This window comes from Phalacrocorax aristotelis, chromosome 3 (assembly GCF_949628215.1).
Source record: "Phalacrocorax aristotelis chromosome 3, bGulAri2.1, whole genome shotgun sequence".
Lineage (NCBI taxonomy): Eukaryota > Metazoa > Chordata > Aves > Suliformes > Phalacrocoracidae > Phalacrocorax > Phalacrocorax aristotelis.
The window spans coordinates 107,878,117-107,902,492 of record NC_134278.1 but is presented as its reverse complement, the minus strand read 5'-3'; the positions used below and the strand labels follow the sequence as shown (position 1 = coordinate 107,902,492).

The 24,376-nt window shown below is 40.1% G+C and overlaps 1 long non-coding RNA gene across 3 annotated transcripts in view; it reads left to right on the top strand.

The window, feature by feature from the left end:
- The window catches only part of LOC142055270 (uncharacterized), a 49,642-nt gene that overhangs the window by 6,899 nt on the left and 18,367 nt on the right, over positions 1-24,376 (top strand). For 2 of the 3 annotated variants that reach the window (XR_012659864.1, XR_012659862.1), the window contains exons 1-3: positions 14,076-14,369; positions 16,501-16,613; positions 17,492-17,590. This is a non-coding gene — a long non-coding RNA (uncharacterized LOC142055270). Of the gene's footprint in view, positions 1-14,075; positions 14,370-16,500; positions 16,614-17,491; positions 17,591-24,376 lie in introns of those variants that run through there. The other variant, XR_012659863.1, reaches the window with a different exon arrangement.

Genomic DNA, 24,376 nt, shown 5'->3' with positions numbered 1-24,376 from the left:
TGTGACTAATTAAAAGCAGCATGTAGCACACGTTGCAACAGTGCCATTGTCGCCGAACCCGCTAGGAACACCCTGAAGACCACAGGCACTTGCCTACTGTGGGCTCCAGCGGGTGAGGGCGAGTGGCAATGGTCTCATGAACAAGAACGCTCCAGCAGCCCTGACTCAGGCAGGACTGCCGACGAAGCCAGCTGGAGCCATGCCTCAGCAAGGGCTGCGGGGTTTGGCCCTGAACACTTCCAAACAGGACGGATGCTTCAGCCCAGGAAACACAGTTCGCAACAGGCTGTCGCCCCCAGATCTGCTTGATGTAAGTGGTATGCGGATACCACGTTAATCTACTGCCACAGGGTAGAATAAAGTTGACATTACTGCCAACTGTACTTGCTTAGCCAAACCTCACTCAAGTCTTACTCATCCTGTAGACTGAGAAATGCTTATAATGGTCAAAATCTAAAATGTTTATTTTTAATCAGTGAAAGCATCTTCATTAGGTTTTAGGGAGTCATGGGCTGCGTGTACATACGCACAAAATTCTATTACCCAGAGCATGAGCTAAGGAAATAAGAAAAGTCAACTCTGTGGTGTTCAGAATGATCTGATGGAGAGCATAAAGGCATATAGCTTGTTCTCTGACTCCATTCAGCTGTCTGTAAAGTAGTAATAGCAGCATTTCCCTTCCAAGCTGTTCTAAGGTTTAGCTGGTCACCTACTATAGCACAATTTGCAATACCCATGGTGGGCAATATTAACTGGGGTAAAACAATAGCACTACAAAAATTTGAAAGCAGACTTTTTCTTTGCAGTTGAAGGAATGTTCCACTTAAAGCAATTGTAGTGTGACATGCAACTGCGCTGATTATGGAGATATAGATCGATTATCCTAGTTTTTACTGAAAGCCACTCCCTGCAGCAAAGAAAACACAAATACTGTTTTTTGACATTTACTTAAATTCGTACTTCATCTGCTAGAATACATATTTGGAAGTAATTCAATAAACCCATGAAGTTCAGAATTTGAAATTTTCTGAAACGGGATTTTTATACAGATGATTCTAGGCGTCTAAAACAAAACAACGTTCCTTTTGTAATTAAGCAGAGCAGCTATTTATAGTGCTGGCTGCAGGCTGCATTCCAGTACAAAGTGCACTCATGGCATCAATTTAAAGGGCATATGTTGAAGGCAAACACACAAAAGTGGTTTGGAAATAGGTATGGAGTAAAAGTTTCTGGAGTGTCTAAGTCTGTTCAAGGAGTGAGACTTCAAGGACGCTTAGCTGACTTTGAAAGTTTTACCCAGGATTACCAGAAACAGAAAATGACTTAAAGTTGGCTGCAATCCTCTGTAGCTGCAGAAAATTCCACACATTTGGGATAGGTTTTATCCCAGTTACTCCAGATATACGTGCCCTTATTCCTGTGTTAGAAGGAGGTCCAATTTGATTTAAAAGATTTGCTTTGACTTCAACAGCAGCAGGATTAAGTCCTGAATCATTCATTGGTAGAAGACTCAGAAATTTCTTTACCCCTTTTAATGTGAATATTTTTCTTGCAAGTTTTAGCTTCCATACTTACTCCTTTTTAGGTATGTAAGGTGCATTATTAAAAAAGCTTATCTTTAGGAGAGCAAGGCATTTTTGCTCTAACATTTCCAATTTCCACCAGCCTAAAGAGGAAAAAGGCTAAATCTGCCCTCGAGTACATACATTTTACTGCATAGCTGAAACCAAATTCTGCATGGAAACATTTTATCAAGTACCTTATTATTTTACACATTCCTGGAGGACCTGCAAAGGAGGAGCTTGTCAGCTAAATTGAAAACATACTAATAAAGTTAAAAAGTTAATGGGAGACGTTTGCAATTTCCCAATAATTTTCCTAGTGACTTAAACTCGAAATAACTGTGTATACTTCTGCTACTGTTTTCCTTACATCTTTGTATCAAATGACATGCAGAAGAATTAGTGCCGGATATCTACCATTTGTCGCACACCTATCAAATTATAGTTTTGCTAGGCAAACTTACAGTTCAGGTGGCCAGATCTCTGTTTGTCTGGGAGGCTATTTTCAATTACTTATAAGTAATAATGTGTGTTTTATAACTCAAACCACTTGTATAAATAGAGCTTAAAACCTTGTGACTGAGGCAATAAAATAGAAGCAAAGGTTTAGCTGTTGTAACCTACTATGCAGTCCATTTAAGGGCAGTGGCTGAAATACAGTTCCAGAGTCTGGGCCATTTTTGTGCTAACTAGACAATATAAAAATAGGGATTTTTTTCCTGTAATTAGGATGATTAAAGTAGTTGTAATGATTGCTGTTTCTTTCAGTGAGCGTTCGTTAGTTACTGTGAACCAAGACACTTTCACATGCTCTGCTAAAGGGTATGGCTGACAGTGTTACCTTTGCCTTCTATCTCCAGGCTTGCAAAAGGGTGCCATTTAAATACACAATTTTTATTTAAGGCTACACAGAAGGATAAATCTGTGGGACTCGGTTAATTCTGTCTCATGTTCTTTTGTGTCTTGTCTCCACCTCTCCACTTACTATGACTAGATTGTCGTATCTGAGTATCACATGGCCAGTCATGTATTTATACCAACTAATGCTGCATATCACTGGCATCCTGATTGAAAGGTCAAAAGAGAAATAGTTTTGTTGGACTGACTAGCTGTTTCAAAGGATATCTTTTGTTTTTCTTTTCCATTCCCTTCAGAATAAAATTTTCTGTTCAGGCACCTATTTTATAAAATTTGTGTATTTGCTAGATCTTTTTCACCTTAGGAAAAAAGTTAAAATGACATCTTCTTCCTTTCTTTTACCTGTCTCCAAGACTCCAAGAACATTCCTCTGCATTCTTGCCTCTACTGATAACATCTTTTCTAGCTACTAAAGAGCTGACAGCATATTACAGGGGTTGCACAGTACTGAGCCCTCCCCATTTAGATTTGGCCTGAATGCCAAAAATTTGACCTTTTCTGTATTTAATATGGCTTAGAAGAGGCATCTTTCCAAGTCTTAATATAATCTACTGCTGAACCTTCTCTTCCTCCTCCACTTCCCCTCCCCTTCAATCTTCTAGAACTCCTAGTTCAATGTATGGGATATGGACACCCTACATTGCCTGGCATATCCTTTTACTTATATCCAGGGGATTCAGGAATTCTTTTGAATTCCTTAAGTGCTGCTGTATTTGTACTACTAGTTAGATTCCTTTATCAGTTTCCGATATCGGTCTCTGTTTATCTTTAAGGATTTAATAGTCTGTTAGTGTGAGTGGCTCATTTCTTTCCCACACAACCTTTTCTTGACCTGTCAACTTTTGCCCATGAGCTCTTTTGAGAGAAATTCTTTGAATAAGGACTTGGCCTTCTCATAAACAATATAGAATAGACACAGGAACATACAATATAGTTTAACTTTTTAACTTCTCTTCGCTATGAATGGGTACATATAATAATATCCCAGGCCAACTACCTTACTTCTGCTATGTTTATTTCAATATTTTATATACAAGAGTGTTCAAAACAGGCAAAATTGAATTATGTTTTATGATCTGGATTGTGTCTGAAACATAGAGGTGACCCATGAAAAGGCAAAACAGTTTGAATAGCTGCCTTTGGATTTGGTCAGATTTTGCAGTTGTACTAGATGATCATTGCAGGTCCCTTCCAACAGAAATGTTCTTTCCTTTCCTTTCCTTTCCTTTCCTTGACCTTCCTTGACCTTCCTTGCCTTGCCTTGCCTTATCTTTCCTTGCCTTTCCTTGCCTTGCCCTTTCTAGATATGACTAGATATAAGTTACCATTTTTGGCTGTATACAAGGTGGATGATACACTAATTGGCTTGCTAAGCTTTTTTTTTTTCAAGCTATGAAATCAAATTAAAATGAAGTTCTAGAACAGTTTTGAAAATTGGCATGTACCATAGAAATTTTTGTAAATAGCCTCTATTTATCATTTAGCACATGACTGACTTTGTCTTCACAGTTGCAATGTATTCACAATGATGTTTGCTGCTTACCTGAATGCCAAATTGATGCCTATTTTGAAAGCAGAATCTGGTTCTCATCTTGAAGAACAGTTCCTATAATATTCCTTTATAAAACCCTAGCTCAGAGTGGACCAAATGTTATAACTTTTACAGCTTTTATCCCACAGTCTTCTACCTGATTTGCCACCCATCCTGGGAACTGAGAAAAGTGGTTTCGTAAGCCAACAAAACACAGCCATGTCCTGGGCCAGCTTGCTTCAAACAGCTGTCCCCCGTGAAACAAAATACTTGGATAATGCTTTCAGATATACTTTTCTAAATATCAAGATGCAGTTCTCAAAAGTCAATCCCATTAAAACTTATTCTTTTGAGCCAAATCCAAACCATGGCAGTACTGGGAGTGTACTTTCAACCAAACAGCACCAAGCCTATTCTTATTCTCCACAGGGTTTTGGAAAACTCCCCGATAAAGGCAGTAACACAGCCCATGGGAAAACCATGCCAAGCAGATGCTAGGATGTAATTTCTGTTGAGAAGTCCTATGGCCCCCAGAGATTAGTTCCTCATTCACTCAGCATATTCAACCTTCCTGATGGAACAAGCAAATATAATACAATGGAAGGGTTCTGCCCTTCTCTTTGTACACAGTGTAAGTTTGCCCTATTAAATCCTGAAAAAGAGACCCCTTCTCAAGCACAAAGACACTCAAGGGGAAAGACATCCCTTATTTTAAATTACTGTATTATGCTTCAATTTAAAATGGCAGAGATTTTGGGGACTTCAAGCTGGTTAAAACTGGGGAATGTAACACAGTGGAGCTTCACTCTTTCAAATTTTCTTTTCATTGTTACCTTCACATACCTTTATCTCTTCCATATCCTCCTTTTCTCACTCCACCTATTTGCCTTCTTGTAAGGCTGATCAAAAAAAATCACTTTCCAGCTAACATGGAGTGATCATCCCATGCCAGCCTCTGCCAGTATTACATCAGTAAAATTCCAACAGCATGGGATAAACTTTCCAAAGAAAATTCTGGTTTGCAATCTGTAAAACTCACAAAATTAATTTAGCAGATGGAGAATACAGCCTTTTGTGTTCCACTGACAGTGGGCTGCTGTAAGGTCAGCAGTTACCTTTAGATTAACAGCCAAGAAATGTATAAGCACTCATGGATGAGTCCACATGTGATGATTCAGAATTCGTACTAGGCATTATCAACACATTTCAGGTGTATTTCTCTTTCAGCTAGCATCAGGGTCTGTTCTTTCTAAACAAGGAGAGCAGGAAGTAGGGAGGGAAAACTCAGTTCTAGCTGTAAATTCTACCTTTCTAATCCCACTGACCCATGATTATTCTTTCATGCTGGGCAGATACATTACTTTTGAATTGTGTCCATCATATGATTAAAACCTATAGAAGGGCTGTTGCAGTCCAAAAATACTGAAAAAAAGGACAATAGATATTTCCACTGTCTTTACACTAAAAAGCAAGGTCTTGTGCTAGTTAAACTCTGATGCAATGTTTGGATTTAATTACAGTAGGCCAAATTCTGCCCTCAGATACACCAGTCAACTTGGGTAAGACTTGGCATGGAGGGGACATTTTCAAATCTAGTACCATGGTATTTTTATAATACCATGCCAAATAGGGCATATTATATTTTTAGAAACTTTCTCATTTATAATAATAAAATGCTCTTCAAGATGATTCATATTAAAAGAAACAATTATTTTGGCTTACAGGCCATATTTGTAACTATGTGTTGACACTTATTTGGATGCAATTCAGCAGCATGTAAATTCAGAACATGGATGTATGCCAGTGGCAGGGATGAAGAAAAATCTCAACGAAGTGTGCTGTTACTCAGTAGCTGTTGCTGTTTCCTTTGCCTGCTAGCTCAGAGCTCCCTATAGTTTCACAGAGATGAAGAACTGGAAAGGACCTCTAGAGGTCATCTGGTCTATACTTCTGCAGAAGGACAAATTCAAACTGACAAGGACAGACATCTGTCATCGATGGTTTAATATTGAAAACATTTTAAAACTGCAATTTCCATGCCCTCCCAATTTCTTCAGTATTTTTGCGGATAGACAAGCTTTGCCTAATGGATATTTTGAATGGCTTTTGACACAGATTAAGCAGATTTCTTCTTTTTCTTTCTACTGTGGTCAGGAGGAACAGCTGAGCATGTGCTATCCCTCACTGGAAAGTTGTCAGTATACTGCCATTCAATCTCCTCTTTTAGAAGAGACATGGTAGAGAACCTTCAGCTTTTCCATCTCATTTATATCCACATTAAACCCTCTCTATACTTGCTGCTCTCCTTGGGGTCCTTCCCCAGTTATCGCCATCTCTTTCAGTTGCACTGCCAAAAGCACCAGCTCAGATCTGACCATCAGTGAGGAGGGTATGATAATCATGTCCCATAGGTTGCATATAACTTTTCTCAGTTTGCAGTAGCTTCACGTTGTTGACTCACATTTAATCCATAATCCACCATGAACCTCATGTGGAACTACCTGTACTAATTGTTTTCTTCAGATTTTAGACCCTTTCTCCATCTTGTCAGGACCCTTTGAATTCTAATTCAGTCCTTCAAAAGGATTTGTGACACCCTTCAGGTTATGGTACTCCAGTCCATTATCCAAAACATTAACTTTTACAGAAAACCGGACCTGGGTAGATAATGCTTGAGTGGTTCCATATTTTTAAGAGTGAACAATGGCTAATTACTATTTAAAAGTAATATTTCGGTCATCTATGCAATATGACATTTCATTATAATCTGTTTTCATTTATTTAATACAGCATCAAAAGCCTTTCTAAGGACATATTTATTCTGTGTTTTTCTCCTAACCAGCAAAAAACCTAATTATTTCTTTCACTGAGTGGATGCATCATTTCCAAGACAAAATTTAAAAAGCTCTATACTTTAGGTGCATGATCCTAAGAAATAATGTTGTTAAATCAAAACTGTTACTGTTTATACTTTGTTAACTTGAGTACAGGCAGTCTATATATTAACATGGGTGAAAAATTATTACAGTTATTAAGCTGTAAATCACTGGTGTAATATGTTATTCCTTGTTATTCATTTTCTGGGAGGGTAGGGGAACATGAACGATATTTTAAAACTTATTTGTAATGCAACTTGCCATCTTTCTGTCAAAGCCACAAAGAGACTGTAAGGACAGCAGTTCTGATTTATCGTTTTTTATCCCCTTTTCACCAACCTGGAAGCAGGGAGCACTCATATTCTGGGCAGAAGAAGTTGTTCTGCCTCAGGCTGTGTTATCTCCCCTCTCCCCTTCTGCCTTCTCACGTCATTCACAACAACAGAAGCATTTTTAAGCCATGTTTTAAGGAAAACTGCTACAGTATTATCCTGTGGAGAACATGGCTTGATGTTCAGCCCAGAAGGTCACAGAGCTACTGGATCAGCAAATGGTCTCTGATCCTACAAAGCTTCTGTTTGAACTTCTGACTTCTTCCTCCTGCCTCCACTTCACACATTCAGCTTAAAACATATTTGATGAAGGTTTGGGTTTTTTTGCAATGATTAGCTTTTTGTTTTTCAAAACTGGTTGATATTTTAATGCAACAAGTACTGAAATTAGATTATATTAAGCATCCCTGGCATACTAGACAATGTAATAAGATTTTCTGATGAATTAATACGTGTCCAGAATATTTTGTTATTCTGTTGGAGTTTTATATGATGATGCACTATCTTCTCCTGGACAAAGTTTCCAGACAAGTAATAGCACCAAGCCATTTCTCCAGTGATTTCTGGAGGCAATAATTCCTCAGACATAGATCTCAGAGAATTAAAAGTCTTTTTTTTTTGCAAAGTCTAGGATTTAGAGGGTGGATCCTATCTGGTGGTAAGCCTTTAGTGTCTGCAAGCATTCCCCAATGTGCCTCAGATCAACAGACCATGTTAAGTTGGTATGTTTATTTAGGTATGTGTAAATAGAGATATAAATATAGAAGAGGATAGAGATATATAGATACACATAGATATATCTCTTGTTTGTGTGTGCATGTGCACGTATGTGAATGAGGGGTGTGGAGAAAAGGTAGTGTAATGGAGGCCTGGACTTCTGCTTCTTCTGACCACATGCATCAACTTGCTTATGATTTTAATTTTTATATAGACACAGGGCAGGAAATTGGACACCAGTCAGTTATACTCCTTTCAGTCAAAGAACGAAATCTGTTATTTGTGGGTGCTCTGCTTCAGAGACATGGTTGAAAATGCGCAAAGCCCAGCTGGGCAAGGTAGGCAGACCGTTCAGCTCATTCCAGCAGGGGAGAAACCTGTCAACACCATCTCTGTGAACTACAAAGTGCTGATAAATTTGGGACTTCCCGTACTAGTCCACTTTCCTAGTGCACAGGCAAGTAAAGCAACTTAGGGAAAACATAGACTTTTTTTGTGCAAGGCAGTGTAGATTTAGAGCAAGCATAACTGGAGTTTTCTAGTTGATATAAGTCTGCTTAATGATGTATAAGGGATGGTATGGAATTTGCTTTGTTTTCCCATATATCTTCTTTGGGAAGTACACATAAGTTTCAGTGTATCCTTTCTGCCAGTCTTCTGAACAGACCACCTTGCCTGTCATTCAGCCTCTACCTTAGGAGAAGAGGAACTTTTCCAGGAGCACAAATAATCAGATCTCTTGCAATGTGTTCTCTGAAGAACCCTTAATTTTTCCTCCATCCTTTGGCTCCTCACTCCTTCATTGCACTTTCAGTGTATATTTACTTTGGTAATATGTATTTCAAAGCAGAAAAATTACAACTGATTGTAGCTTTTTAATTTCAGTTACACACCAGCAATAGGCATCAACTTTGCACTGAGGTCTCCTTCCTGTGGCTGCCCGTGGCTTTTCTCCTAGCACTGTGGCTTTGTTTCCGTCACTGTTTTGCCTTGCCCTCTTGCACCCAATGGTAAATGGGTCTGCTACTGGCATGTCTCATTTGCTTCCGAACTCATGGTCCAAGAATATCCTTTTAAACCAGCATCCATTTCTCCTGTGAGAGCTTCTAGAACAGGCATGACGATGTCACCACCTTTGCCTGTGCTGTGTACTTAACTTTGCTTCTCCATGCAGGAGTGTTTCAGATACTGAGTAACATTGGACAACAGGTTGGTAGGGAGTTATTAAGAACGAGATGATGAATGTTACTTTAAGTTTCAAAAGAATAAGAGTCCATGAATTTGCCAGGTGGACTTTGTGCTGGTTTGAGGTAGCTTCATACGAACATCTAGCAGATTAATTTGCCGACAGGAGTGGTTAACAGGGTCCTGAAGCTGTAAATGCAAGGGGATCCCCTTATGTGATGGGTATGTCCCATTTGCCAAGCATGCCTTGCATTTTGGATATCAAATTAACTTTCTAAAACTTGCAGGTTTTGGGGACAGAAATCATCACAGTGACACATTTGGAAAAATACCTAGCACATTTTGACTGTTGTAATATAAAAATATATGACAGTACCCACAGGCAGATCACATTACCTAGAGAGCAAGAATTTTTCACAAGAAAGATTTAGTAAATTTCTCAACATATTGAAGTGAACCAGACAAATAGATAAAGATAAATGTATGACATGTATTGGTATGTATAGCACTGTGACATGGGTTTGTAGCTATAATCTTCCCTGAAAGATTTATCAAAAAGAGGAAACATGGATGAAAGTTCAAATTGTTACCTGTTCTCACATACTGACTTTGAAAATGAACAGTGGAAGGGTCCTAGTACAGTTTACAAAAAATAGTAGATGATAATATTCTCTATATATCATGAACTTTTTAAACCACGAGTCATTGGGCTGAGTTATCAGTAGCAGGTTTTCTGAGGGAGCCCTGGGGCTTTGGTGGCCCCAGGGTGGTCACAGAGTTACCCACCATTCCTGGGCAGGCAGCCCCTCTCCCTGTGCCCCTGCCTCTGCTGCACACAGACCAGGGAGGGTGGCTACACAGGCACCTCGCTGTGGTCTTTGCTACTATTTCTGCTCTGCCATCATCCCATACTACGGCACCCAAGGTCGGTTCCCGGTGGCCACAGGCTGATGGGGGATGTACAGCCTCCCCCACCAGCTACAGCTTTCTCTGGGGCTATCAGTCTGTGAGAGATAGGGCCTCAAACCTGAAATTCAAAATACAGGATTTTTCTTCAAACATGGCTTTATTGATAATTGCAATAGAATAATAGGGCCTAGGAGTTTTTCCCTGTGTTTGCCCTTTTAAAGATCCCACAAGGTGTGTGCAGTGCTGTTGTCCTGGTGGGGGCTTGCTGGAGCCACTCGCTATCATGGCTTGGCACTGATCACCCAGGATAATATGTGGAAGGCTCGGGACCCCTAGTTTAGAGTTATTCAACCAAAATGCTGCATGTTGAAGTCTGCCAATGTCTTGTGTAATTCTAACAAATTCCAGCATTGCTGTGCAAAACTAGAGGACATTTAAGAATTTTCTGGAAACCTTACTGTTTTCTTTTATATTCAGCTTTGTTTTCTGTAAACTGCCTGGCAGTTCTTATATGTAAGTTTGCATTACCTGCAACTTTGCATTTTAAATTTAAATCAATGTATAACTGAGTTTCTGGGAGCATCAATTAAATGACAAATTTTTTTCTTGTGTGTTTGCGTGTCTTTAGACAGAGATACTTTTATTGATATCCTGAGGGCCAGCAAGCTGTTTGGATGGAAAGCGATTGAATTGCTACCTGTTTCTCGTGCTTCACCCCTCTCTGCAGTAACAGCCAGGCTCAGGGCTAGTTCTTGGCTAATTGTTAGACAATACTTTTTATTATACTGCTTTCATAGTGAGCTGGCATCTCACCTATAAGTAGCATCTAAAGGTGAAGTATCAAAGAAAATTCCCTCCTTTGTTTCATGCTGGGAAAAGAGTAGAAGAAAATAATATCCCTTTTTCCCCCTGCTCTTTCTAATCAGGAGTCTCATGGCATGTTAGATTATGTCTTTACCGCTCAGGGTGTGGGCTCAAATATGCTACCCCTGTAGCAATTAATATTGCAGGGTTATAGTAGCAATATGGAAAGCTGAACCATGAGATGTCACAAGTGGAAAGAGGAATCTGACCTAACCCAAAACTGGTTTCACTCACTCAGACTCTGTCACCCACATACTCACAAGACCCAACTCACAGGTGTCCTCATAATCTGGCCACCATGCAGGCACCAAGGCACTCACGTCCAGGCTGTCTCACCGTGGTTCCTGGCAGTGACCCAGGGGACAAGAGACATCTGCTATTGAGTCTTCATGAGACTTCCTGCTCTTTTCTTTGGATGGCAACCACATCTGCCACCATGACCTTCTGTAGGTGCAGAAGGTCTGTACCTGCCATGCAGAGGCTGTCTTCACTGTCTGCACACATGGAGGGGTTTTATAGTGACAGGCTGGGGGTTCCTGGGTTGTTCCCAGCTCCTCCATGCTTGGTAGGCTGGTCTCAGTCTGACTACTGGTATAATTGCTGCAATAAGAAAAAACAGAAACTACTAGTTATAAGTCTATAAATAGATATAAATCCATAAATCTGGATGCAAATCTGAAGTGAATATGCTGCTGAATGTGTTTTTATGCTGTTTTCCTAACCTCTCCCCTCACAGTTTAGATATAGTTCTGTGTTTTGCCCAATAAGACCAGGAGTGGAGTTTGGTTTCTAGCACATATAACAAACATCAGTGAAAGGGTCCCTTTGCTTTCTGTTTGACATACCAGTCTTGGGATTTGGTCTCATTTAATATTCTTATCAGAATTTGAAGTTCTTCAATTTATGATTGATTGATGCTTCTGAGCTTTAAAGAACACTTACGTAGTGTGATCTTTGTTGTTAACACGTCCCAGAGGGTGACCAAGAGACCCAGACTTTTCCATTTCATAGGGTGTCTTTTGTAACTGTTCTTTTGGTCTTTTTGCAAGAGGAGCTTAACTGGAAATTAAAATCCCCCACTAAAAAGCATGTAGAGCTTCACACTTATTAGTGTAACTTTAGAAACCCTCTGTCCTCACCAGAGGCCTGCCTGAGTTTGCTGGATGCAGCTTCTAAGTGTGAAAGTACCTAAAATACTATATTCTTGAAGTCTTTTCCTGAGACTCTTACTGCCCATGGCATAAGTGGTGGGCTATACAAGGTTGTCCGATCTGACTGGTACAACCAACTTCAGGAGAGCTTTGCTCTGTTAAAATATATTATTGAAAGCTATTGAAGGGCTCCCAGGTCCTTCGGTGGCTTCCAGGTCAGAGTTCTGTCTTAAAGAAGGAACAAGGAGTCTCCGTGGGCTTCATCAACCTGTTTTGGTTTCGAACCCTTGAAGGTGTCGCGCTGCTGCCCCGTCTCCGCCGTTAGATGGCAACAGCTCCCCGGCTAAACCCGCCGGGGCTGAGGGCTGGGGCCGACGGATGGAAAGCCGAATTTCCTTCCCTGTTCCGAAATGCCTGCCAAACCCCGGGCCCAGACCTTGTTTCTGGTTCGGGAGCGATTCTCAGCCCCTCTGCCGTGGGGCTGTGTCCCATTCCCTGGCCCCTCCGCCCCGGTGAAGTGCAGCAGCCTCTCACACCCCGCTGCAAAACACGACAGCCAACATCCCCCCCCCGCCCACCGAATTAGGCAAGAGGTGGATTATCTGTGCTACTGTTTTTTTTTTTTTTTTTTTTTTTTCCCTAAAAGAACCTAAACTGCAATAAAAGGAGGAAAATGTGCGCTGGTATCTGAGTCATAGAATTAATTACTTTTTCTTAAATTGAAAACACATAATTTATGCGTTTTGTTGCAGTTTGAAGCAGGTTTTCAGCCTGTGGAAGCAACAAAACAAGTATCAGCTTTGAGGTACAGACTATGAATGTTTCATTCACCAAGTAATGGAGCTCATGAAAAATGGCATTAGTTGTTGTGGTGGTTTTTTGTTTTGTTTTGTTTTGTTTTTTTTACCTTGCATGCCTTCAAATGAAAAACACTAAGTAGCATCAGAGAAAATATGGTTGGAAGGAACCTAGAAAGTTCATCTTAGTCATTCTGCTACCCAGAGGTCAGATTGGCTATACTAACCTCATGAGCATGAAGGCTCCCTAACCTCCCAGGTAATTGGGTCTTCTGCATGGCAGTGACTTCAGTAGCTCTCAAAGACCATTTCCCAAGAAAAGGTCAAGAGCTGAAGATGAAACATGCAGCCAAGTTTGACTTTCCGATGCCAGCTGCTCTGATTCTTCAAAATGCCTGAAGATATAAGATGTTTGAGTGTCTCAAATCATGTTACTGTCAATGAACTGAGAAGTAACCGAGTGCCAACAGAATTCATGCATTTGATTATATTGACATTTTCACAACACCTATGTTTTGTTTTTTGCCCAAGACAGGCATTGATCAAAGCAGCGATATATGTGGTCAAAACAAACTAATACCACAAACACCTTGGTTTCCAGTAGTAAAATATGCAGGTATGTACAATGAATAAGCATTTTAAGCCTATACTTCAATATTAGCAGCTTTTCCATTATGGCTACTACTTTCATGTCTGGCCTGGATAAGACAACGAGGACAAGGTTTTCAGAAGTTCCTAATTTTCAGTGTTTAGGAAGTGTATTTGCCTTTCTATCCTACATGATATTATTTTGTTCTTCATCTTGATTTTAGCGTAGCTGGGTTATTCTCTCTCTTGCCAGCTCATTCCCCCATTTGCATACTCCTGTTTCAAGGCTGTACTACAACTTCATTCCCTTAATGTTCAGAGACATTTGGCTGTTCCGCAGTAAAACTGAGTTTGTGTTTGCAAGCATTATCTGTCACTTCTAATATTTTCTGAAGCATTGAGGTGTTTTTGAAATGATTATCCACAACTTCTCCATTTGGGAAGGGTAATTATTCACCTGATCTTACAACATCTTTTAAATCATCAAACAGAAGTGCCAAATGATTGCACAATATATATTTGCTTACTTCTGTTGACACAGAAATTTAGGGCTTCCTGTGGAGGGAAGTGCTTTTATCACAATTTTTATTACAGTGTTCCACCTTCTGTTCTTCCTCTTTTAACTTTCTCTTGGACCCAAGGATACCAGGAAGAGAGCCGGTGGTATAAATACCACTTTGACCATCCTGAACTGGCTATATATTTGAGCTAGATTAATTGCTTGAGTTGGCTTCAGTTCTTCATGTATGATACTCTCCTGCACCACCTGGATTTTGGATATACCAGCTATCTTCAGCAGCACCAGCTGACCCACCCCAAAAGCAAAACATAACGATGACAGAAATAACATACTGGGCCAAGAAGAGGCCCCAAATGTGATGTAAATATTTAGTTTCAATCACAGCAAGGAGGATAAGGGGAAAGTGCATTTGAGAATTTGTAAGTAATACTGCCTCTAAGCAGGATTTGCTCTATTTATAAAAGTTAATCATTAGATCAGTTCTAATTAATAATAAACACTCAGTTAAGCATTTCTCTGCATTTAAACTGGTGCTTGCATTCCCTAGTAAATTAATGTACTTGTTTTAATGTACTCCACAATGTATTGGCAGTCTCTCTCATAAAATTTGCCTCTTATCCGGAAGATAGCTTAGCTGCTGGCATGCTATAGAATGGGTTTTATGGAGTCATTTAGAAACAGTTCCTGCTACTATTAATTATTGTTGTGGGATTGCCATAATAATGAAAAGAGAACTGTTCTTTTTATAACAGCTGTTGTTAACTGACCAGCACAGTCATTGTGACAAATAAGAAAACAGCAGAGTGTAAAACATCACCCATCCATCTCAGGACTGAAGAGATGCTTGTGCAGCCATCCTTCACAGAGACAAACCCTTGACTAGACCAGGTAGAGGAATGGCATTAGAGGAATGGCATCCTTCCAGGGGATGCTAATTTACAGGACTCAGCTAATTCTAAGCAAATCTCCTGTTCTACAAAAGAACAATCTCACACATGTGAATAAAATATTAGGCAGTGCCCGTTATTTAGGGTGTTAGGTCTTTCCTCTGTGTGTGACTGTGTGTGTACCTACAGACAAGCTGTGGAAACAGCAAAACTGGAGCGTATCACCACATATTTTCCAGACTAAATATTCTGTTGCAACTGCTGGATTGATTTTGCCTTATTTTTGTTGTTGCTGTTTTTGTTGGTTTTTTTAAAGTGTGCTTTCAATTTGCTTCTCACCAAATAAACATAAAACCTTGTCAACAAGTTTCTCTTCCCCTACCCTGCAATCTAAAGTAAAGAGAAAGAAAAAATGCCCCATACTCCCTCCTGTCTCCTCCTTCATCGACAGCAGAAAGCTGAGTGAACAAATAATTTGCAGTGAATTACTTGGCAATCTTTGTCCCATGTCCATTGTCCATAGAAAGCCTGTGGTTTTCTAGAATATCTTTGTTTTCAAAAAATATTCTCCAAATAACTTTGGCCAGTAATCTAGTTACCTGGAATACTTGTGGTAAATGAGTGTTTAGTGACAAATATAATTTACTTTTGTATTTAAGTGAGTGCTTGTGGGACATATTGCACAGGACAAAGCCCTTCATAAAGAAGGCTGGCTACTGAATCGCAGTCCTTCATGCAAGGCAGCTGAATGGGGGGCGTTATCAGTCCTCTGTCTGTGGACCTCCCACAGTTGCTGCAGTGTGATAAGTTGGCAGTTCCTCCTCGAGTGAGCCTGGCTGTCCCTAGCCACCCCTCAGCTGCCCCATGGTGGGCTTTGCCACTGCACCAAGCATCACAGGGGAATGCAGCCTCAGGGCAGCAGAGGCTGAGGTGCAGCAACTCCTCTTCTGCTGAGGTCTCTGCCACCAGTGTCTGCACTTGGCAGAAAATGGAGCAGGCCACTGAGGAGCACGGGTGGCTGAAGGAAAAGTATTAATGTCATAAAATACGTAACCATTTGCTACAACAGAGGTTTCTGTTGGTTTAGTAGAGGGCACATTTTTCTGAATAGTCTGAATTCTCCGAAGGGTCACAGTATAGTAAATCCATTACTTCTAGCACTGGAACAAAGATACCACAGCCATTCGGCGCAAATTGCTGATGTAAACTCACTTTGCTGTTTCAGATTTGTTCAGTAACTTTTGATGGGTTACCTTTGCAATAGCAGACTGCACAGATCAGATATTCCATGTCCTTGTGCAGCCCAAACAAAAGCATAAAGCTGGCATAAATTTCAGCTCTTGTTACTTCAAGAGAAATGTGATTGTTTGCCTATTTCTGATGTGAGTCAGATCTGTTGTGCCGTGATCGAGCAGTGCCCAATGTACAGCATCAGCAGTTGTGGAACTGCAGCCAGGGGATGCTGGTGGGACCATCCCGAAGGCTGTGTTCGAAGTGTCTAGACAACACTTTACATCTGCTCTTGCTTTTGAATCACTAGTATGCAGAGTCAGTTTGCAGTTCTTACTCTTGTTGAGAGACTTCATATGCTTTGAAGCAATCTAATTAGATAGTAAATTGGTTTCTGTAAGCAATTACTTCAGAATCTGACTCCTCACACTAGGTCTTCCAAAGATGACCAAGTCAGACACATCTTCTTCCTGACTCCCTTATTCATGTGGAAAAACTTGTCATTGCTGTGCATCTGCTTTGAGCATTGCTACGATGGGAACTCAGGTGGTTGTAATTTATTTTTTTAATATAATGCTAAACTTGGCATTTTAAATAATACCATCACGTTCTATGCAGCATTATCAGCAATAATCATGTGTTTATTATTTCTTAGCAGTATTTGCTATTTCTACATTAGCAAGCAGTAAGGACCAATACGATTAGATGTATAGAGCAAAACAATGGATATCAAGAACTTGACATCCAAGCTATACATGCTGCAAGATGCTTAATTTCACACGAACTCCAGCCTACTCCCATTGACTAAAAGACAAGTCTTAGCTGGAGTAAATTAGGTGCACTCCTACAGCACATCTTTGAAAAGAAACTCAAGAAACCCAGTTCATGCATGCCATGACTACTCTGGGATGTAAATGAAAACACAGTAACTGGGGCAACTCTTCTTTACAAAAATAGGCCTAATTGGAACTAAAATATTAACATAAAGGTACTGGCTGATGACCATGATGTGGGCAACTCTGAGGTGTTCTATCTGGGTCGTTTGCTTAATATGCAAATAAGTGTTGCCATAATTGAATTACTTCAAATCCTTTAAATTTTTCTCCAAGCTTTACCTGTACAGCTGTATGCTTGCTCCTAGACAAAGTGTAACTTTCTCCCCATATTTACGTTAGGGAAGGTTGACTAGCTTATAGGTTAGGAAAAAGTGATAAAAAAATTTTTATGATGTAAGAGATTTTAAGATTTTTTTAATGACTCTAGCACCTCTGCAAAAGGTAATGGAAACTTGAAATTTGGCAAGAGTATCACTCCCATGCTGGAAATCAGCTTTGTTCAGCCTGCAAGTTAACTGTACCCTTTTATGCATCACCTTTGCAATATGGTTTTTACTTATGCGATCACCAGGTATTTTCCTCTTCCAGGAGAAAGCACTGTCTCATTCACTCCATGGCAGAACTGGCTCATTTGCTGTAAATGTGCAGCGGCTAAAGACCAAGTGGGGAGTCTGCAGAAATCGAAAGGTATGTCCAAGTACTGGGTTAAAAATTGAAAGTCTGGGTTCTGTTTCTTTTTCAGGCATCCTACCTGGCCTTGGATAAGTTGGTTACAGCTGACTCTTGGCACCTCTGCCAGCTCTACCATGTGGCTAATATGAGGACTGGGAGGGGGGCTGTACTTACCGCTGGCTGGGTGAGGGGTGTTCTCGTGGTACCAACCCCTTCCTCAGCCAGTGCTGCACACCAGCTGCATCCGCTGCTGTCTTTATAACTACATCAGGCTTTGTGAAACTAAACTCGTTCCAGTTTGCATGGTGTTGGGCCTGCATGGGCAGCCTTGAAAATGCTTTTTATTCAAGCCAGATTCTGGTTAGTGTGCACAGAACATGTTCTGAACAGTGAAAATAAAATGAGGAAATTTCATTTATAAAAAACCCTCTGTGTGCGATCACCATAGCCAAAATTTGCAAAAGCACCAGTAGAACAATCTGCACAAAGATGTAGTAGCACTTTGTCTGTATTTGTAACACTGTAAAACTGCATCACACACATCTGTGATAAGGACTATATTTCTAGGACTATCTTGCACTTCAGGGAATAAGGGGATAAGCTATATTTTGAAAGCAGCAGAAGTTTGCCCACTTCAGTGGTTCCATCAGCACAGCTGCCTAGGGAAAACACTGATTTCCCTAATCAGCCCAATTGTATCAGTGTCAAACAGAAAAAGATTCTTTCCAGGGGCTTCCACATTACCAGATGATACTCAGAGGATGGCTGCTTCCCCTTTAGCATTGCTAATACGTCCTGTTTTCCCCTGAAGGAACCTGATATGTAAAACTTCCTTTCTTGAACAGGTCAAAATAGTTGTCCTGAATGCAATATCTGATGGGTGACTGTCTATTTCTTGAGCCTTGCAATGCTGAGTGTCGTGATGCTGAAGTGCACTGATGGATCTACAGTTTGATTTTTGAAAGTGCTGTGTCCATCCACCTGTTTTTTGCAGACTGCTGTGGGGACACCTTTCTGCCACAAGTGGAAGCAAAGGACCAACTATAGATTCTTGACCTTTATATCTTCATACCACAGTCTGCCTTGTAGTTACATTTTAGTGTTACCCCATGCAACTCTACAGGCTTGGGGAAGAATGGCTGGAAAGCTGCCCAGCAGAAAAAGACCTGGGGAGGCTGGTTGACAGCCAGCTGAATATGAGCCAGCAGTTTGCCCAGGTGGCCAAGAAGGCCAAAGGCATCCTGGTTTGTATCAGGAATAGCGTGGCCAGCAGGAGCAGGGAAGTGATCGTGCCCCTGTACTCGGCACTGGTGAGGCTACACGTCAAATATTGTGTTCCGTTTTGGGTCCCTCACTACAAGAAGGACATTGAGGTGCTGGAGCGTGTCCAGTGAAGGGCAATGAAGCTGGTGAAGGGTCTGGAGAACAAGTCCTATGAGGAGCAGCTGAGGGAATTGGGGTTGTTTAATCTGGAGAAGAGGAGGCTGAGGGGAGACCTTATCGCTCTCTACAACTACCTGAAAGGAGGTTGTGGAGGGGTGGATGTTTGTCTCTTCTCTCAAGTTACTAGTGATAGGATGAGAAGAAATGGCCTCAAGCTGCATCAGGGGAGGTTTAGATTGGATATTAGGAAAAATTTCTTCACTGAGAGAGTGGTCAGGTATTGGCACAGGCTGCCCAGAGAGGTGGTGGAGTCACCACCCCTGGAGGTATTAAAAAAAATGTGTAGATGTGGCACTTCAGGGCATGGTTTAGGAGGCCTGGGGGTGTTGGTTTGATGGTTGGACTTGATGATCTTAGAAGTCTTTTCCAACCTTAATAATTCTAAGATTCTATTCTATGATTCTATGATTTTTGTTCAATAGAACAAAAACCACACTGGAAATCAGATCACAGAATAGTGTAGGTAGGAAGAGACCTCTGGAAGTCTGCAATCCACTCCCCCTGTATAAAGTTTAGGGCTTTATCCCCAGCTGAGGATGGAGGCTTCACAGCCTCTCTGAACTCCTGTGCCACTGTCCCGTTATCTTCATGCTAAATAATCTTTTCCTTACATCTAGGGAGAAATTCTCATGTTCCAGCTTCAGTTCTGCATACTGAATTTAAGACTGATATAATTTTATACCTTAATGAGGGCTAATTAAAATGAACTTGATATTTTTAACAGGTCTCAAAAACTCACAATCATCTTCAATAAATGCCACTGCTGGTGGCAAATGGAAGAGCCTCTAGAAGATAGTCACAGAGACAGAAGGTATTCTTTGTCCCTGGAAGATTTCATGTCACATGTGATGTATACTGTCAGGACAGAGTGCAAAACTTGTGCAGAGAATGTGAAATTTTAAGGCCACCAACCTAACCAGATTTTTGGAGGGCATTAATCAAAGTATGAATCCAGTTTTTAAAACAAGCAATGTAAGTTTTGAATCAGAGAAGCTTGACATATTCATGTACCAACTAAACTGACCTTTTTGAAGTTTGTGATGTTCCTTCATGACTAAAATAAATTTCTCATAACACCCATCTCCTTCCCATCTTGCTGCATCCATATTCCAGGTGGAGCTGACTTTTTTGAGTTAAATGCCACTGGAGAGTCACGGACAAAACCAGAAAGCATGATGCTCGCATTTGAGAAAGGGAGGAACCAATTTTATATAGAGCAGGTGGAAACCAGATGTTCTAGAAACTGGGGTGAAAAGAAGCAGAAGTGTCCTGACAATTGAAAATGATCGTTTCCATCAGGTTACACAGCTCTGTATTTCCTAGACCACATACCTGGACTTAATTAGGGCTTTCCAGAAAGAACATTGCTCTTTCTAGTCTAATTTTTAAAAAATTAACTTAGTCATAATACTTTATTAGAAAATGAAGTCTGATATTTTTTCACAGAAATGACTGGAAAATTTATAGGTTTCCTAGGATTCTCATTTAAAACCTGGCTGCTGATTAGTATGTGGATCTGTGCCTTATGGGAGAGTAAGAGCTCTATTGTAGTGTAAAAAACTTTCTCTTTATATGGCATGTTTTTTTTCTGAATGTATTTTTGCAGCTTATTTTGAAATCTTGTGCCCTTGGAGGTGTTCTTGGTCCCAAGGTGACAGTTCCAAGGTGACAGTCCCAAGGCAACAGTCCCAAGGCAACAGTCCTGGACTAAAACTCTTCCTTAGTTCACCAATTGCGTGACTGTTCAGCAGCACTTTGCAAACCAAGCTGTAGCCCAGTGGGGCAGCAGGCAGCCACGGGGACATGGTGTTGACCTCTGTGCCGTGTAGGGCTGGCTGGCCATTTAAGTGAGCAGCCCTGAGCAGACCACTGAGTGAGGGGGTGGGCTGAGCGGTTAGCATGATGACCATCGGCTGACCAAGGAGTGGGTGGGATGCTGTCCCCCACCCAAGCCATTCCTTCCACCCCATGGAAATGAAATGAGCCTGTCCCAGGGCAGGGGGTGGGTAGGGGGCAGAGAAAATCAAAGTTGCCCTTTACATTTTTTCTGGGTATGCAAAAAGCTGGGAAAGCCAGGGGTTCTAATGTGTTTTCAGCTTCCCTCATTCTCTCTGTTTGAAGTGACACTGGAAGATGACCTGATATATTGCAAAAGTTACCTGAGGTGCCTATTGGTTTTATTATTTGTTCTTTGGGGGAAAAGTGATGGAGATGGAGGCAGACAGGCGGAAGGGACTGACTGACCTTTGGGGTAGAAAGAAGGCAAAAATGACTGCAGGGACAAAGACATGTTTGAGAAAATGCTGGAGGGTTTGCTAGACCTTTGCTGAAAATAAGTGTGTAGTCAGTCACTCTGCACATCTGCAACCAGGTGCATCGGATTTTGAGAGATCCAAGAGGCCTCTCTTGTTGCCTATCCTCATAACAGAATAGTGTCACAGTCTGTAATCCACAAACAAGGATCTTTTTGTCGCTTATTTGTTCAGGTTCTGTTTTCATTCTTAATACTGAGTTCACCATATTCACTTGAAAGGAACAACCTCACAATGAAACCTTAATACTGAGAACATTCTTTACAAAGGAAAGTCCTTCCACTGCATTTCTGGAGGGCTGATATGACTGAAGCATCTGGAGAGAGCTTCAGTGCTCTGCTGTGTGAGAAGAGTCCCCTTGTAGCCTGCAAAAGTGGAAGACAGGGGAGGGGGGAGACAAGGGGAAGAGAAAAGCAGAGGCAGAGGAAATGCAGTGTTAATGCTAAAATGCCATAACCAACCTTTTGAAAGATCATATTGCATTTACTCTTGTCGAGTCAAACAGTTTAGCTCTGACCCAAGGAACCACCACCACTACAGTTAAGAGTAGGAAGAAAGGATTTGCTTTATGGACAATGCACAAGCAAAACAGTGACAGGAAAACACAGAGGGCATATTTGTAACTGTAAAAATAAGGGAATCAAAACTAGCTGTGGAGGTTGTGTATTTTTATCCACAGGTACTCTTGCAACTTCTCTTTTGACTTAGGGTGATTGTTTTTATTATTGGACCTGTACAGTAAGTTCACCCAGAAAAGCAGCATTAGCCTACAGAAAAGAGCAAGCAGCACTAATCAAGATACTGTATAGCATTACATTATCTGGGCTGCATAGCAAAAGGTGCAAATGCTGGGCATATTTTGGAGCTGGACCACCCATCGGGACAGAGCAACAGATGTTCTGTGATTACACGTAACAAATATTTATATTCCTGGCACCCTTTATTCCTTGCTAAAACCTTTACCTTTATTACGTGCATGACTGGCTTTCTGCTAAATATGAAATGAGGACACACTTTCTCATTCAGTTACACAAAGAGGTTGCCAGAGATATAACTGGGTAAAGCTGTGGCCCCTCAGTAAGCATTCGTTGAGCAAAAATAATGAAGCTTTTGCAAAAATCTTACCAAAACACAGTTGATAAATGTGTCAGCATCTTCTGTTGCTAATATATTTCCTTATGTACGTTGGACTGAAGCTGGCTCTTACATCTTCAGGAGAAAACTAGAATTCCTTGTTTTCCAGCTACATCAGGACTATCACCTCAAAAATTAAAAATTATAATATTTTAAAAACATACATTTAAATAATAGCTGATATTTATATATTATATTTTGATAATAGCATTTAAAAATAATTTTAGAATATATCCATATAAATTATATTATTAGTATATAATATAATAATGTTAATAATTATTTATTAAAATTTTTTATATTTTCTTGGGTTTGTGGATTGACCTAAGATCTTGGCTCTGATTTTTTAAAATGTGTACCTAACCTTTACAACTGACTGCAGAGAATATATTGAAGATATAAACCCCTGCCCTATTTACTGAAAAACTGTAAAGTAAATGAAGACAATCTAAAAACATGAGCACTTTTTAAAAGTAATGTCATGTTTTTGTTGCCTAATTTATGCCTTCTGAACTCTGGTTCAAAATAATAATGTTGAGAATTAAGTGAAAACTTACCTAAGTTCCACCATGTGGCACAGATTACTTAATATTTACTTTAATTTTACTTTATTTATAATACTTTATTTATAATTACTTTAATATTAATTTTATAATATGATAAATTATATTAATGCATGGAGTCTTGCTCTTTTCCACAGCTCTTGTTCATTGTTCTTCATAAATGTTACCTTGTCATGGTATTGAAGATGACTGATTTATTGCATAAACATAATTTCTTCCCTGTTTCCACATTACTCACAAGACACTGGCATAATAGTGTCTGGTAAACATTTTTAGTAATTTACAAACTGTATTAAGATCAAATGTTTCCTACTTATTTTTCCTTACTTGTAAACTTCTCTTTACTGTTGTTCCCTATTTGTTTGGTGGTATTATTTCTGGTGATTAATTAAATCAACATTCAGAGAGCCTTGAAAGTGATGGCCTATAACTTTGGTTTCTGGAAATAAATACTCCCATGTATGAATAATATGTTTACATTTCTTCCTTGTGTGACAGCTCTTGCAAATGAAATTCTGAATTCATACAAACTTCTGCAGGCCATGAATAAATTTCAACTCAGGCTAGATGAATGTATTTTTTTGCTCAGAAGAATACATATATAAAAAAACCACGCAAACCCATCTAATATTTGTCTTGCTTTAACTGATAGAATACCAGCCACTGGGAATTCATCTTCTAATCATGCACAGCTGAACAATGGTTACTAAAGAAAAAGTAAAAAAGCAGTGAAGAATGACAGAATTGGTATGACTGGAAAATTCCTTCTCCAGTCATCTGAGAAGCTGTGTATGTTCACAAAGCATATTTTTGGGAGGGTATGAAGTATTGAGAGAAACAAAAATGACCCATTGCTCTGATCAAAAAATCTCAAATAGGTTATGATGTTATCTGTATCTCTATATAAATTTGCACATATATATATATTTGTTCAGCTATAGAAGAGGAAAGAGGGAACAAGAAAATTATATTTAAACTTCACAGGAACAAGCACTTAGGAAAGAAGAATACCCAGGGTTAGGGTGGAGGGAGACGGAAGAGGAGGAAAAGATACAGAAGAGAAAGAGAAGATATAAAAGAAGAAAACACTTGAACTACCACAAGAAAAAAACCAAAAGATGCAAAGACTTCGCTTATTCCCTAGCACATATTCACATCTTCTCCCAGCGGGGCAGGGATAGAAAAACTTCATCTTACTCTTCTGTCTGCCCACCTGGATTCAAAGCTCAAAGAAGCCATGCCAGAACATGAAATTCACTCTTATTCCTTCATGGACACACAGTTTAACCTGTGGTCAAAGAGTAAGTGTTTCTTCCAGCAGTCATATCAACACTGCCTTTCCCTGACTT